The sequence below is a fragment of the Thunnus albacares genome, chromosome 24 (genome assembly GCF_914725855.1).
Source record: "Thunnus albacares chromosome 24, fThuAlb1.1, whole genome shotgun sequence".
Lineage (NCBI taxonomy): Eukaryota > Metazoa > Chordata > Actinopteri > Scombriformes > Scombridae > Thunnus > Thunnus albacares.
The window spans coordinates 1,519,871-1,538,248 of record NC_058129.1 but is presented as its reverse complement, the minus strand read 5'-3'; the positions used below and the strand labels follow the sequence as shown (position 1 = coordinate 1,538,248).

The window sequence follows — 18,378 nt, the reverse complement described above, 5'->3', positions numbered from 1 at the left end:
GAAGAAAGGCCTCACTGATGCTGTGAGTAACAGTACAGTCCACTGAGCCACCTGGCAGGTGATGCAGTGCCTTTCCTTTTTCAAATGTCCTTTAAAATGCTAACAATGTTTCCTTCTGCCTAAAATTCCTGGCATACCAAAAAAAGACATGTCTATCAGTCTCCAGAGAGACCGAAAGCAATACAGCATTCATCTGTAAGGAGAATCCTTGTGTGTGTTCAAAAGGTGTGTGTGATATGATTCACATTCTATTTGCAGTGTAAACCAGGACAATGCTGTCAATGAAGATCATACCATAGCAGCCAAGTAAAATACATCAAACACATGTTGAAGCTGTATGAGCTCCTAGAATTCTCCCATAACTCCGAACCATCAACAAATGGCTTTAAAAGAACATAAGGCAACAGCCGTCCAATGTGAAGCTACAGTAGACAATGTCTCAATGTCAGCAGCCCTATACTGCAGTGAGAGTCAACAGAATTCTGAGGACTTCAATACCCAGACACCCTGTGCAGAGATGTCACTACACTGCACACAACACAGTCATTGAAGCCAAGCTTGCTGTGATTGAAAAACTGTACCCTACCTGCTCGGCACAAAACGGCAGACAGACAGAGTTGGCAACAAGCTCATCAACATAGTGGAGCATTTAGCAACTAAAGAGCCAGACATTTCCCTCAGGAGTTGGTAGTTACCAAAAGGATGATGCATGTCTGTCTTAATGCGACACTTCTATGCTTCAATTGTGCCGTATTGTCACATTGAGGGTTGCATCTAACATGTACTATGTATTTGCAAGATCTCCGGTTCAGTTCTGGCTTGGGACCCTTGTTGTATGTCAACCCTCTTGGTCTAGCCTCATGTTATCCTGTCAGTCTTTTCTGTCATTGTTGAAAAGTCCCAAAAATGTCATAAAATAATAATCTAATTTCACACCCAGGACTGTGGTCAAGACCACTTAGAGACAAGTCTTAAGTTCAACCAGTTTTTAGATCTTGTAGATGGAGTCCAAACAGGCTCAAGACCTGATCAAGACCGGGACCAAAGACAGAAAACAGTGCCCATCTCATTTTCTTGAAGCTGTTGTCTAACTGTTGTTCACAGCAAACAACTGTGATATAACTTCAATACCTCAGTACCACCTTTAAGATTAAGAAAAGTCTGTAATGTGATAGGAACAGGAAAATTGTTACAACTCAGCTGCAAGCTAACTATGATAGAATGAGCTTTCCACACATTACACAGACTCCACTTGACAGACATAGGAGATATAGATATATATAGATATGTATTACATTCACTTGTAAATGACAGTGCAGAACAGCTGATTAGCAACAGAGCAGACTCTCCAGTTTTGGCACGAGTGAAACCAGCCCACAATGGGCAGGAAAAGGAATAAAAATCCAACTGAACTTTAAAAGGCAAGATCACTAGCCAAGACCAAGACACGTCTGAGTCAGGACACCCACAAAATAGAGACTTGTCAGTGTCAGAACACCCACAAAATTGACACAAGTCTGAATCAAAACACTGTTTAAATTGAGACAAGTCTGAGTCAAAACACCCACGAGACAAGACAATTTTGAGTCAAAAGACCCACTAAATTGATAAAAGCCTGACTCAAAGCACCCATCAAACTGAGACCAAGTCAAAACAACCCAGAAGACCTTCACTAGTTAGAGATGATTAATTATTAATGAGATGAACTCTGTCAATTTACCACACAAACATTTATAAGAATATAACCTTGTTATCATGGAATTATAGAAAAAAAAACATCTTGGAGGCCTTGGGGTGCACCTCTGGTCATGCTGTTTAATTCAAATGTCACTCTAGTTTAACCCGCTGGAAAAACAAAATGTTGTCCTCAGGAGCCACTGTATAACATACACAAGCCCTTAAAAGTCTTACAGTCAACAGAAACACCTTTCCAAACCAATTAGTTTCAGTAGATAACTCTGAAACAAAGACCAGATTTGATTCCGGCTGTTGAGTTAGTTTGTCCTCTAAGAAGAGGTGTTCTCATTTTTGCCCCCTTCCTTTTATGAGTCTGTGCACGCCACTCACAACTCAGATGGTAGAGGACAAGTCAAACACACACAGGCCATTCACATGCAGTTCATTTAGTAAAGAATATTATCACAGATTTATTTTAAGAGAAAAAAAACTACAGTATATCTGAGATTGCTCAGGTCGCTGCCATACTTATTGAAACTACAGTATTTTTAGTGCTGTAAAAATATTACACACATGACGCAGGAAGGATGGAGTGTGTGTGTGTGTGGGGCTGACACACAACAGGATGTTTTACTCTTGCAATAATCCCTCATTAACAGATCCAGTGACTCTGCTTACAATATAATACCTATAGCAGATAGTTCTGCATGGCAAACTCCTGCTGTTTCTACCTGTTAGTCATGTGTTTGTGTGCATATGGTTTGGACTGATCAGCAAACAGCTGCCTGCTCAGCATCCTTATGTTGTCACTGACCTGTCAGATGAATATGTTGATGTACCATATGATGGTAGGCCTGCAGTTGTAACATTACAACATTATGGAAACAGATACAAGGCACGATGAGCAAAAGGATAAATTATTTCTGTTTGTGATGCAGTAAAACCAGCTCCAGTTTGTCATTTCTACATTAAATAACTTCCTTTGTGCATTCTAAGGAGGCAACAGGGCAGATTGGGGTCACTGTTTACATCTGTGGAATCAAAACCAAAAAAAAAGGCACGCACGCTGGCCAAAAGATTATTTTCAGACAACAAAGAAAAAAAAAAAAAACAATTTCTTGCATTTGTCCCCTGACATGATGTTGTTTCCAGGAATCTCTGGTATTATATTGAACTTGCAGGAGTGGATTAGGGAGCAATGTTTTGTGCATGTTGTTAATGTCTGACTTTCATTTCGAATGACACGACTTTCCTCCTGGATGAACTGTGCAGTTTGTCGAAATTGGTCAGAATCTCGCAAAGCCAAGAGGGAAAAAGGATTGAAAGAGAACAACTGATTGAAAAGAGAACTGCAGCACAGCGACAAATGTTCTTTTTTTTTCATTTCCTCTATCTTGTTTACAATTACAAGCAGAGTCCTGAAAGTTTACTGACAATTAGAATAATGTTGATCTTTTTTCTCCTACAGTCACCCTGGTGCGAATACACACACACACCCCACCACCACCACCACCACCACCACCAAAGATGGTGAAGGAAAGCAGCCTTTTCTTTCTACCACAATGAGTCAAAGCTTTGCTGCACTGGATGAAGATATGGAGCTTTTTTAAGAGTATATTCCCTTAGAGATTAATTTAGTTATCAGTTACAACCCCTCATACAATAGCAGTGCAGACCTATGCAGGTTTGAAATGCAAAAGATCACACCTACACTTTTTCCTAGCACAAACACACACCCACACACACACATGCAACAGCATCACTACAAAGAGATGAACAGATTTTCTCTTTTCTAGTATAAAAAAAGACTTTGCTTCCATGTCCTTATGAGCTCTTTTCTGCCAAGTTTAAGCACCCAGAAACCTACTCTAAACATGATCATTTCATCTCATGAGCAGGTATGTGCATGACAACACACACACACAAGGTCATCACATGTGAAAACAGCATCCTGTGTGAGGATGCAGTCCACCTTTCTCGCAGAGCCAGTCTGAATGCCACCCAGTGTGAATACAAGCTGAAAATCACAGCATTAGCAGCGGTGTAGCTGTAAAAAATCATGCAAGGCACAACTCCCCCTCAACCCTCTCCACCCCCTCCCTCCCCCCCTACTTTTTTTTTTCTCCTTTTCCCACAAAATCCACATCCAGATATCCATACCACCATCTTGTGGCTGCTCGCATAGAGCTGCGCGCAGAGAGCGGCTGGAAGATGCCCGTCTCTGCTGCACCTTGTTCAGACACTGAAGAGTTGTGGAAAAACGCAGGTGTGAAACGGGTTTAAACGCTTTGCCATCATGAGGGAACGCGCTTTGTGCCAAATCACAACCAGCCTCTCGTGTCCTTCCTGTCGCATCAAAGTTAACCGAGCTGTTGCTTTGGCACCGAGTTTGGTTTAAGCGTTAAAAGCAACGAGCCTGCGTGTCTGCGCAGAAATAACGCACAAACATTGAGTTACACTAATGAAAGAGCTGGTGTTTGATTTGAGATTTTTTTTTGGCCGTCTGACCATCACTGCTGGCTGTGATGGCTGCTGTCATTTTATCATTAATTCTATAATCAGCGAACAAAACCTCAAGTGGATGAAAGTGCGCAAGAACAAGCTGCTGCTGCTGCTGCGGGGCTTATACAAAACCCTCCACACTTTGCCTGTTTCCTAATATTTCTGTCATAAGTTATGATGGTAAAAATGAGTAGAATCCAGTTGAGGTTAACAGTTATTGCACTGGATGAATTCCCTGTAGATTATGCTCCTTTGTAGGACTACAGTGCGTCCGGACAAGCCGCCAGTAGAGGAGGAGGAGGAGGAGGGGGTCAGAGCTTGAAAACGCACAGAAATTCAGCCGCGCGTCTATAAATTTTGTCTGTTTTCCTGCTGGACGAAAAAGCTGAAAGGCTCAGCATCACATCCAGCCAACGGCACACTTACCTCAGCCAGTATCTCCACCGTCTCACTCTTTTGTGCAAGTCCCGACTTCAGGCGAAATACACACCACATACAGGAAAAATACAATAAAGTCCACGTCCAGCCAGCTGCTCTGCAAATCCAAAGTAAGAAGCGCAGTCCCGATGTACTGAAGGCAGCCCAACTATACGTCCTATGTATGTGTGTGTTTGTGGGAGAATGTGTGTGTATGTGGTGGGGGAGAATAGAGATGCGGCTTTATCAGCACAGAAGATGTTTCAATGAGTCATTGCAGAGGCACTGGAAACGGTGCTGAATCTAATTGCTCTCATAGAGCAAGTGTATTGCGAGGACAAGATTAGTGATATAGAAACCAGGTCTCTCTCTCTCTCTCTCTCTCTCTCTCCCTCTCTCTCTCTCTCTCTCTCTCTCTGTCTCTCTAGCTTGCCATTGGACTACACCGACTGAAATTTACTAAGCCTGCAGCCAATGGATTGCCGCATTCTCTCCATCACCCTTAACCAGCCGCTGTGTTGTGGCAGCTCTGGCATGGAGCATGGAACATGGCACCAGCTGCTTCTCAAAGTGGGGTCCAGGGGCCCACATAGTCCCACAGGGACCCTTTGAGCATTCCAACAGAAGCACAAGGAATACTTAACTTCACTGTGATATAAAGGAAATTACCTAACCTAATATAAAAATATGCCTAAAAAGAGCTGTGGACTTTAACCTCAGGAAGACAATAGTAGCAGTAGTAGAATAACAATATGGAGAAACAATGAAAATACTGTATCATGAAAAGCACAAATTAAAATCATTGAGTAAAAAGTCTAGTAAGGCCCAAGGACATGCGTGACTCACAGAACTCTAAAATCGGCTCTACTCTACATCCCAAATATCAAACAAAAAAAAATGATATTGGAGTCTGAGAAACGTCTTTTGCATTGTAAAGCCTATTCTGGGACTGTTGCTTTTTTACAGTGAGATGTAGGACATATCCATACCAGAAATGGAGAGGCCAAACAGTAGATATCAGTACTGATATCAATATTTTAAGAGTTTAAAATAATGTATAATTAGCTGGAATCATTTTTTTTATAAATATTTTTGATAAGGATCCCTTAAATTTGGTTTATGTGCGGAACATTTCACAGTGTAAAAATACACTTGTCAGTGCTCTCTGGTGGACAGACTATGTAACATAGTTTATAAATGACTGCAGACATAATTTTGACATTTCTTCAATAACATTTACTGTTATACAGTATATACTTCTGACAGGCTAATATGCTATTTGTGATAATATCAGCCAATTTTATTATTTATCGCTCTAGATGGAAGCCTAATGTTTCAATTATCACAATTATACAATTAATTATTATATTATACAATCCAAAATTAAACATTGTCAGTGATACCCAGGTTGTAAAATACCTTCAATTTCGTCAACCTAATCAACAAAATGTGTCACTGTCTACCAAAATGATCATATCAGCATCCTCTGATCATGACTCATACAAAAAAGATTCATATAATTTTTTTTTGATCTGTCATCTCCTAAGGTTAGCTAAGTTTGAGCAACCACTAAAGTTAGAAGAAAACTGGCGGTAATTGTTACAATTTTCATTTCATTTCTTTTATTATTATTTATACATGAATCAGTATTTCCATAAATGTTCCAGTGTGAGCCAGCTGGCTAATTTTCAGCTGCAGTCCCCTGGCAAGATGTTCTAAAACCTATAAAGTGACAGATTAAAAAATACAAATGTAGGACAGTAGATCAGCACACATAAGACAGTCCACAAATTATGCAAAGCAGTACAAAGCGACAGAAAATAAATTAGTGATGCTGTTATGAACCACATGTTGCACAAAGATAGTTAAATGTCAACAATCAATATTGATCTTAATAAGATGTACATACAGTACAATACATACAGTAAATGATAATATTACACTTTAAACATGTATTTAAACATGTAAAACTATTAGTACCTCACTGTTAATAAAATACTTGTATTATGTTCATACATACATACCCAAGCCATGCAAAGCAGACCGTGTGCAGGCATATGACAAGCAGCAAATAAACAGCTGACTGTTGGCGATGAACAGTACTCTCCCACCTTAACCTCCCTCTTCCCTACCTCAAGATTTATGACATCACACTATTTCTTTATTTGCTCCTGACAGACAGGAATCATTATTTGCACAGCTTCTTGTCAGTTAAACATAAACAGGTTGTTTTTAAGGCATTTGAACAAATGCTGTCATTTACCATGAGAGGTCTACTGTTCACTTTCCATCATACCAACAGTTAATGATGGTTTCTTTTAACCATGAACCTGATGTGTCCCTATCCTTAAAGTGGACATATTATGCTTTTTGTGATTTTATGTTATTTATATCCTGTTATGATGTTGGATGTTAAACATGGTCAAAATTCCAAAACTTGAGGTTAATGTATGGAGAAATGATCCAATCCATACATCCATCCATCCAACCATCCGCAGCTTACTGGGTCACAGTGGCATCAGGCTGAGTAAGGAAACCCAGACATCCTTCTCCCCAGCAATGCCCAAACCACCTCAGCTAGGCTCTTTCGATGTGCAGGAGCAGTGGCTCTGCTCCAAGCTCCCCCTAGATGTCCCAGCTCCTCACCCTGTCTCTAAGGCTGAGCACAGACACTCTCTGCAGGAATCTTATTTCAGCCACTTGCATTTGCAATCTCATTCTTTCAGTCACTACCCAAAGCTTGTGATCATAGATGAGGGTTGGAACGTAGACCGACTGGTAAATTGAGAGCTTTGCCTTCTGGCTCAGCTCTTTCTTTACCACAACGGTCCAGTAAGTACAACGTCCACATTACTGCTGGTACTGCACCGATCCACCTGTCAACCTCATGCTCCATCTTACCCTCACTCATGAGTAAGACCCTGAGATAGTTGAATGTCCACATTTGAGGCAGCAACTCACTCCCAACCCAAAGGGAGCAGTCCACTTTTTTCCTGTAGAGCACCTTGATTCAGAGGTGCTGACTCTTTCCCCTGCCGCTTCACATTTGGCTGCAAATCATCCCAGTGCCTGCTGGAGGTCATGGTGTGTTGAAGCCAACAGAACCACATCATCTGCAAAGAGCAGACAAGCAATCTTGAGATCCCTAAGCCAGACGCTGTCCTCCCCCCGGCTGCACCTTGACAAGGTGACAAGGGACAACCCTGGCAGAGCCCAACACCCACTGAGAACGAGTTTGACTTACTGCCAAGAATACAAGCACAGTTCTCACTGTGTTATATAAGGACCAAATGCCTTGCAGTAATGGCCCAGTACCTCATACTCCTGCAGCACCACCCACAAGGTTCTGTGAGGGACACGGTCATAAGCTTACTCTCATGACACCTCAAGTATCCTTGCAAGGCTGAAGAGCTGGTCCACTGTTCCATGGCCAGGATGGAATCTGGATTGTTCCTCCTTAATCTGAGGTTTGACAATTGGTCGGAGCCTCCTTTCCAGCACCATGGTATAAGCTTTTCCCAGGATGCTGAGTAGTATGACCCTCGATAGTTGGAGCACACTGTCTGGTCCCCTTTTTTGAAATTGGGAAGCACCATCCTGGTCTGTCAGTCCACAGGCACTGTCCCCCATCTCCATGTTACACTGAAGAGGTGTGTCAGCCATGACAGCCCAACAATGTCCAGAGCCTTCAGCATATCAGGGTGAATCTTACCCATACCCAGCGCCTTGCCACTGAGGAGCTTTTTGACCTCTGCCAGAAATATGAGTGAGACTTCTCCCGAGTCGTCCAACTCTGCCTCCTCCATAGAGGGCACGTTGGGTTTAGGAGATCCTCAAAGTGCTCCTTCCACCACTCGACAATGTCCCCAGTCAGGGTCATCAGTTCTCCACTCCTGCTGAAAACAGCCTGGACTAAGCCCTGCTTCACCTTTCTGAGTCACCGGATGGTTTGAGAGAACTTCTTTGAGGCCAACCAAAACTCCTTCTCCATGGCCTCCCACACCCAGGTATTTGCTTAAGCAACCATCTGAGCTTTTGGCGCTTCAGTACCCATCTGCTGCTTCAGGAGAACCCTGGGCCAGCCAGACCCAAAGGCCTCCTTCTTCAGCTTGACGGCCTCCGTCACTGCTGGTGTCGACCAGTGGGTTTTCAGGTTGCCACTCTGGCAGGCACCAATGACCTTGCCACAACTCTGAGTAGCTGCCTCCACAACTGAGGATTCCATGTACCCAACCTCCCTTGGGATGCAGAAGAAATTCTTCCAGAGGTAGAAGATCCTGTGGACAGGGGCAGCTGCCAGATGTTCTCAGTCTACCCTCACTAGTCATTTGGGTCTCTCAGGTCTGTCTGGCAGCCTACCCCACCACCTGATCCAACTCAGCACCAGGTGGTCATCAGTTGATAGCTCTGCTCTTCTCTTTACCAGAGTGTCCAAGACATTGCAGCTGTAGACCTAATGACACAACTACAAAGTTGATCATCGATCTTTGGCCTAAGGTGTTCTGGTACCAGGTACACTTAAAAACAACCTTATGCCTGAAATGCTCCCTGCAAGTCAAAATCCAGGGCTTCAATCTGCTCTGATCGCTTCGTTTGCAACATTTTTTTCTACCATGCTGACGAGCAGATGTTGTGCATTTCCATAATCAGCCATCTGTTCTGTAGCCTGCATTGCAAAGGTTGTTGCTAAGGTTTGTCCATGTGTTGCTGGTGTTGTCCACTCTCATATCTCAGATCAGATTCCGACTCAGCCATGTTTGGATGTATTTGAAAAGTTGACATTTCAAGTAAAGAATGAGAAAAAGTAGTGGAATCCTGCTACAATAGTTTGCTTCATGGCTTGTTGATGTAGCCCCTGGAACCAGCGGAAGCTTCCTGAAGCTGACCAATCAGAACAGAGGGCTCATCAGGAGGCTGGCCTCAAAGAGACTGGAGCTAAAACGGCCTGTTTCAGACAGAGGCTGAACTGAGGACTGCATAAAGAGTCAGTATGTGTTAATGAGATTTTTTACATTGTAAATCATGCAACAATATTCTGGTAAAGCCCCAGATTAAAAATATAAATATATATAAAAATATAAAATATAAATATACTGAATATGTCCCCTGTAAACAATTTCTTCTTATTTTAACCATGACAACAAAGGTTTCCTGACCTGAATAAAATAATTATTTTAAGCCAAATCATCTCTTTTCTTTAGCAAGTAGTCTTTGTGCCCAAATTAAACCATACCTTAACCATAGTGAAGGCAAACAAAAAAAAGTGCTACACGGCAGATACTGTTAGAAAAGATACTTATTATGTGTTTAGTGTGTAGTTTTATATCTTTCCTATGAAGAGCATTTTATATTGCATGTTTAATAAGTTGAGTGTGATATTTAATTTTGCCATGACTGTTTTTATTGCATGTTGAGTTATTTCTAGTTGTGCCTTCTATGCATGTATTTTAATTAGGCATTTATTTGGCTGCCAGTGGACCCCAAGTTGTTAGACAGTATGTATGAGCCAATCTCGGCAGGACATGCAGGTCATGGACATTGCAAGTGTTTATTCTCCCTATTCTTAAAGTTCCTCCTGCTCTCTTTATTATTTATTATTACTTAAACTTTTAGCAGTTTGATTTCTGTTTTAATTATTTTATTTCTGCTTAGGGCATTTTAATTAGTTTTTTATCTACATTTTTGTATTTCTTAACCAGTTATTTAAAATTATTTTTAGTCCTTGTTGAACTGGTTGGTTTAAGAATTGTAATGAAATAAGTTTTTAAGCATATTAGACTCTGAGTCTCTGTGCTATTTCCCCTTTGAAAAACGCACACCTCTGTTCACTAAACTCTGTGGCATAGATGGTTTTATCTGGTGTTACATCTTGTCAGTATTTATTATTCTAAATCCATCCCATCCACTACTCTCTCGCTACAGTGTTGCTTTGGAAGGAAAAGATAAGGAGCACATTTTAGACTTTTTGGAGGAAATGTTGGTATCAAAGTTAGATGCCTTGATGCCTCATCCACTCCAACCTCCTTCCTGAGAGTGTTTTTGGAGCCATAACAATGTCACACTATTTCCTTTGCTTCTGAGAGATAACAGCTACTTTTTTTACACAGCCAGGAGAGGTCAGTTGTCAGGAAAAAGTCATTTTAACTATTTGAAGCAACAGTTGTTGCTGCTTTTCTATTGAGGACGGCCTCACTAACAAGTGTATCCACCAAAACTACAGTTTTACTTTTAAGAATACAGCACCAACAGAAAGTACTCAGATGATCCAGTTGGTGTCTCTTTGAGGTTCCATAACATGAAAAACAGTGCACTTGGCCACAGGACATTATTTTGCTCAACACTCATGGATGTTATTGAAACATTGTCCCATAAAGCGATCCTCATATAATTGTAAATCTATAGATATAGGCCTATGTATGCAATTCACTTAATGGCTTTATTTGAGCTCAAGAAAGCGAGGACAAGAATTTATAATCCATAGATGTTACGCTTGCCCTTCAACAGTCTATGCTTAAATTGAGATAATGATAAAATGCTGGAAAAGGAAGCTTTTAAAGTTCAAATAGGATTCTTTAAGATTCCAAGGTCAAGGTCTTACTAAAACAACACAAATAAAATCACTGTTTCTCATGAAGTCAGGCCTACAGCAGTACTAAGCAGCAGAGTCAGAGCCTGACGATGAGGCAGACTCAAAGCTGCACAGAAGGCAGGCCTCCCTTTGATACCGTCATCATTTATTCCCTCTCCCTACATCATAACCCTCAGCAGTCAGGGGTATCCTCCACGCCTCTGAAGTATATATCAGCTTCAGTCCGCGGCTTGTCCCAGATTGACTGGGTGACTTTCATGAGACTGATGAGGGGACTTCACTGCTGCCTGGGTGAAGGCAGATCAAATGTACAGCCGGATTCACAAATCCACCTGCAACCTGTGGCAATGGACCTTTGATTATGACACATATGACCTCTCTCCCCTGGATTAGAATGCTGCACAATGGAACTGTCACTGATGATTTCATCACCACAACTACAGCTGCACTGGTGGTTTTGCTGAACCTATATTATTGGTGTAAAATCATCCTATTTGTTTAACTGATTACTGTAAAATTTCAATTTCATTCAATCAACTTTTTTTATTATTGTTGACACACTCTATTTTGCACTTATACATGTCTTATAAGTCACATGGTCCTCTTACAACAAGCAATTAAACAACAAGATATTGGTCCATGAACATCATTTGTCCATGTCTACCGAAATTACAGCAGCAGAGCTTGAGATAAACTATTGTCCCTATGGGTCAAGTTCCAAAACACTGGATCCTACATTTCCCATGACGCAACTGGATAGCATCTTGTAAAACGCCTGGTATATGCCGACATATTTCAGACTCCTCACTTGTCACACAGGCTTTGTGTTAAGCACTTGTAGTCTCCAAGCCTAAACTGTTGGTTTGAATGTTTCATGGTCTTATTTTTAAGTTTTATTCTTGTAAAGCACTTTGTGAATTTCATTTCTGTGAAAGGTGCTATGCTAAATAAACTTATTATTACCCTGATTACATCACTATGACATCACTGGGGTTATTCTTCTTCCACGAAACTCCTCCAGATCCACAGAAAACATAAACAATGCACAGGAAAATATGAACACGTGCATTTTAGACTCAGCTGTCAGTGTCTTCAGCTACGTCAGATCTCTACAGCACGGAAACAAAGTAAAGCCCAGTGTAAATCCAGCAGTGGATTGGGTGTGTGTGGATGGATGGAGTGTGGGGCTGTGCGCGGAGTGTGGGGCTGTGTGCTCTCTTGCAGAATGACAAGACTGTCAGACCTGTAGACTCACAGCAGCACCACAAGATGAGGGCAAGAAGTGTGGCGTTTAATACTTCACAGAGGACAAGCTTGCCTCTGATGATTTAGACAAACAGTGGCAGTAACCGCATGCAGAGTGAGACAGAGAAGGGGAGGGATGGTGGGAGGGGGAGTGTTGTAGGGGAGAGATCTGGGACAGCAAGGACTCCTCTCTTCCTCTGTGTTTAAGCACAGACGATTCCTGTCGCCTCAGGGTAGCAAACAGATACATAAAGGCAGTAAAGAGACCGTTGAGGCATGACGATGGGATTCTTCAGGAGCAGCAAGCTCTCTGGTGTTGACACGTGAAGACGAGGACGAGGCCTCGAGACACTTAGCAACAAGTGCAGTTTGTCTGCCTTTATTGGATTTTGACTGTGTTGGTGCAATAGAAATGAAGTAGTCTTTTGTATTTTTAAAGGAGCAATCAGTAAGATTTTACACTTATAACCATGTTATCCAGTGATTGATGCCAGTCACTCCTCTGCTGCTCAGTGGCTGAGATTTCAAGCTTTGTAAACACTGACAGTGTAAACATGCCAAGTGTACTGCTCCACAGTCTGGACGGTAAAACTTTACTGTCCAGGTCTGAAGGCTGTACACCCTGTGATGAAACTGACTTCAAACTGTCTTAAAGGGAAAGTCAAATCTCAGATACTCATACTCTGAATGATTATTAATGGTTAGATTAGGTTGCTTGGATTTTAAAGTTACAGGGAACTTGATTTAGAATCTCGATTCTTTCAGTACAGTATATGTAACAGTACATGTGATGTGAAAAGCATTTGAAATTACAGAAAACATCAAATAATGACTAAACATCACCACTGATTTTGTGATTGCTGTCACAGAGGTCCGGAACAGTATCAATTAGATGCAAATAAAACCAATGAAGAAACAAGAAAGCCTTGGCCTTCGTTGCTATGGCAACAGACAAACATGACACACAGTGTAAAGGTAACAGAGAAATCTCACAGCAATAAACTCTGTATTAAACCGGGATAACCACAACAACCAGACCTGAAAATACAATCATGTTCAACCCAACATCAGCCCAAATGGAAAGTTTGTTTGTGCTGAACACTGACGGAGCATCAGTAACCCAAGTATCAATACACAGGTCCACTCTATATCTGCAAAAATGACAAAACAAAGTGCAAAAGAGAGCCTGGCTCTCAGTGAAACTCAGTGAAGAAAAAAAGTTGTAGATGCAACCAGCTGTTGAACATTACTGTGCTATCCAACAGTAAAATATGTGTATGTAGCAAATATACTGTACATATCACTGCCTTTTCACTATTAATGGGGAAAAACTCCCCTTTCTAAGCTCCACAAAATTCCAACAAGAATCATGGCACTGCCTTCTAAATTAAAAAGTTTCTGTTTTGTTTCCAGTTCTACTGAAATTCAAACTCCACGCAAATATTCTTTTTCTGTGTTACTTAGAATAAACTGTATAAATGTACATGTTTGACCTGTAATAGTCCTATACTGTCCAACACTTCACAGAAGTCAGGAAGTCACTGTCTGTCAATTGTAATTAGGCTGTCAGATTGACATTAGATCTGTGTGAAAAAATACAGCCCTCTCATTCATTTGAGTGCTTTGATTTGATGCAGTGGGGGTGCCAAAACAGAACACCGCAGGGTCGTCTGGCAAAAAAGTTGAACCAAGCTCAACTTTTGCTGAAACGTTACGTCATCCGACAAAGTGCTATAGTTGGCCAGTCACATAGGCTACATGCAAGTGCACATTCCTTGTGGATTACCTTGTAACATGATCACCGTGTTTCTGCTGTTTAACTCACGATTTTCACAATGAAAGACACCCAGGTGGGGCAGTGTTCCATATTTGGACCAGTTGTTTCCAGTAATGAAACAGATTCAAACACCAAAAAATTAAGATAATAACATTTAGGTAAAGAAACAACACAGACGTCATTGGTGGCTGATTGCAAAACAACATGTACACTGTAATTAACATCTATTAAGTTACAAATTCATAATTTTGAGTTCACTGTACCTTTAAATGTAGTTGTTCTTCCCAAAAAGTTCCTCTGGAAACAACTGTTACAAACTGCACAATAATTAAACCACTGAGTCATTGTCTGAGAACATCTCTATTTTTTCTATTTTAACTTTCAAATGACATTGTTCTTTCCAGGACAGGTTCCAGGAAATAATTAGGAAATGATGGACATGTAGCATTAAGCACTATCATCATATCACTATCAAGTGCAGTCCACTGCTTCCATACTTGTATGATGTGGATGAAAACTTGAATTCCTAAAAAATAGTTTAGTTCAGAGTTACCAGACAATATGTACCATAGGTGATGGTGATTTAAAACTATGTACTTTAACTTGTACATTACTATGTTTTAATAAAATATTCATGTCCTCCAGTCTTTGACTTTTCCTAAAATAATGTTGTGTATCACTCCATATTGTTAAAAATAGTGACAATGAATCCAGATTAAAAACATGGGCATTTATACCTACTACCACCAGGTAAAATTTACACCTATATGAAATGCATTACTTTCTGCCCAGTTTATGCCTAAACATTTTAAGTTGCTAGGCAACAGCATTTGTTGGAGTATGTGATCTGACAACTACGTCAAGTCATAACTAAATTTTAAAAAGAGCAGATGACAATGACCTTCAGTCAACCCTTCGCCAAGTACTGGATGTGCAGGAAAGCTGTCTGTGGAAAATGCACAGTCAAGGTGCTGAATGTCTGCTCAAAGTGTGTTTGAGGGACACATATAACCAGATTTGTTCAAATGAAGATGATTTTGGCTGCTCACAAATGTTCATTAAAACTTATTTTTAGATAATTGATTACTCATTCATTTTTATGTTACTGTTTATAGTTTATAGGCTATTTAGCTTAATTTGCCCATTGCCTTACTCTGTTTTCATGAATGGAACACCACAAGAGTCTTGGTGACATTCTCTTATTTACACATTGTTGAAATGCCTACATTAATAATTGATTAGGTGAAATTGGGCTCTCGACTTCGTTATGTCAATTTTGTTGCATTAATCATTATTATTATTGTGACTCATTATTGTCCATTTGGTATATTTAGGCTACTTTAGTTATTTAAATAGCATGGGTTATCATATTATATGTTGTATGTCATTTTATAATAATATCACCCAAATATGCAAATACTTCCTTCTAATACTCATTTTCAGTGTCATTTTAGACTGATTTATACCAACGGCCATGAGAAGCCATTAGTGTTCTTAAAGATACTTAGATTATAAAACAAAAGGACCAAAATACAGGTGATGATTAAACAAACTCATTTTGTGACTTGGGCGACACACTGTTGCCTCACAGCAAGAGGGTTCTGGGTTCAAACCCACCAGCTGGTGGAGACTCTGGAGGCCAATTCAAAGCCAATTGCATAACTTACCATTAAGTGCAGCATATACCAAGGTGATGCACTATCCCCGCTGCTGTTCTGCATAGGCCTGAATCCCTTCAGCCAGATCATCTCAAAGAGTGGCTACGCATACTGGTTCCGAAGTGGAACAACCATCAGTCACCTCCTCTACATGGATGACATCAAGCTGTATGCCAAAAATGAGCGAAACATCGACTCACTGAACCACATCGCCAGGATCTACAGCAATGATGCAATGTCATTCGGACTAGATAAGTGTGGTCGGATGGTATTGAAGAGAGGGAAGATGATCAGAACTGAGGGGGTTGAACTACCAGACGGCAGCATTGCAGATGTTCAGGACAGCTACAAATACCTTGGGATCCCGCAGGCAAATGGAAACCATTAGGAGACTGCAAGGAAGTCAGCCACAGCTAAATACCCACACAGAGTAAGGCAGGTCCTGAAAAGTCGGCTGAATGGAAAGAACAAGATACGAGCCATCAACACGTACACCCTGCCATCAGATACCCCCCTGGTATAATAAGCTGGCCAAAAGAGGAGATAGAGGCCACTGATATCAAGACAAGGAAGCTCCTCACAATGCATGGTTTCATCCCAAGTCCAGCACCCTGAGACTGTACACTAAGCAGAATGAGGGAGCAGAACTGGTGAGTGTCAGAGCCACTGTCCAGGAAGAAACAACCAAGATCCAGGAATACATCAGAAAGATGGCCCCCAAAGATGAGCTGCTAAGTGAATCGAAAAATACCAAGGGCTGAAAGAAGAGCTAGAAAAGATGTGGGGAGTAAAGGCAACAGTGGTGCCAGTGGTAATTGGAGCACTGGGGGCTGTGACCCACAAACTGGGAGAGTGGCTCCAGCAGATTCCAGGTACAACATCTGTCCAGAAGAGCACAGTTCTAGGAACAGCTAAGCTAACAGCTATACTGCGCAGAATCCTCAAACTCCCAGGCCTCTGGTAGAGGACCCGAGCTTGAGGAAGACACACCACCACCCCCCATGGGAGGGGGATGAGAGGGAGATATATATATATATATATTTTTTTAGTTGTTTACATTTATGTTATTTATCTTTACTGTAACTAAGGTGTTCATTACATTTGTTTTTGCTGTCAGTACAAATGTATCAAAATAAAAACGTTAAGATTCTATAAATGTTTTTTTGATTAATATCTGATTATTTAATAGGTGTTCCGGGGAACGTAATGGCAAAGAAAGTTGATTAGAAGGGCCCCCTGGAATTTTCTTCCTGGGGCCCCATCAGACTCTAGAATTGCCTCTGGTTGCCCATGTCCACACCCTTCCTCTCACAGTCTGGATTATGATTATTACAGGTGCTGGTGATATGAACATGCCACTTTTTTAATCTAGATAAAAGATGAATACAAGTACTGTACAATATAGGCACTTGTTAATCATTGTCATTGTTAATGTTAGCCTACTTGACTATAAAGGTTCTTAAAGACCTTTAACTGACCATCAACAATTATGTGTATGCATGTAGCCTATTAAGCTATGTTTTAGCCTATTATTATTATTACTATTATTATTATATTAATGCATATAAAAAAGTCTGTGCGCAATGCATGCACATTAACAACACCCTGGGGCCACCCCAGTTAAAAATTCCTAGAAATGCCTCTGGTCAGATGATCTGCACACAATGTTCAGTCAGTTTTACTTTATAATAATGTGTGTGGAGCTTGTAAAATGCAAGTGAACCTGAAGCAAAAATGTGAAATATTAAATAATAAATATCAAGTTTTAAAGTGGCTGTTTTGATCCTTGTTCATAGTCTTCATCTCCCTTTCTCCTTTTTCTCTTCTTCTTTATTTGAAATTGCCAGCAGTATATCCACCATCTCAGTTTTGCATTGATATTTTCACCCTTCCCTCTCCTTGACCTGCCACTGATCCTTGCATCTCAAACGGAGAAGTGCACCTCACGGACGTCCCATGTCACCCATGAGTCTCATGAATTTGGATTGATGTTGCCCACAGTTTCTCCCTGACCTTAGACCACGGAAATTTCCAGGCGATTCGCTGACCAACTGGGCCTTTGATCCAAATCGTAAATGGCAGCTGCCATAGCAAACAGGCAGACAGACAGATGGGGTGTCATGGATCACAATATGTACGGGATATCATAAAGTCTAAGGTGAAGCACATATTCCCGAGCTGCAGCTGCTGTTTGCTGTGCATTTTAATCAATGTCATCAGTTTAGGCATAATTAGTGTGTTTGAGAAGGATTGAACTGAATTTAGCATCAATGAAACAACAGTGTTAATCATCATTCAGCCAGTCACAGAGCTGTCCTGTAGCAATCCCTTTCTCACTGCTTCTTCTGTCTTATCATATAAGCCATATTGTGATTTTTACACTGCTTTCTTTTTTATGACACTGCATCAGGTTCACCTGACAATGTCTCAACATCCCAAAACAAAAACATTCAAAAACACTCAACTGTCTTTATCTGGTTCATATGGATGGATGTTACAGACTGGAAAATACC

At 40.9% G+C, this 18,378-nt stretch overlaps 1 protein-coding gene across 1 annotated transcript in view; it reads right to left on the bottom strand.

The window, feature by feature from the left end:
• Positions 1-4,932, bottom strand: part of nlgn4xa (neuroligin 4 X-linked a) — a 110,071-nt gene extending 105,139 nt beyond the window's left edge. Inside the window, exon 1 of the mRNA XM_044345371.1 lies at positions 4,606-4,932. The gene's annotated coding sequence lies outside the window, so the exon portion shown is untranslated. The remainder of the gene's footprint in view (positions 1-4,605) is intronic.
• Positions 4,933-18,378: the final 13,446 nt, after the last annotated feature.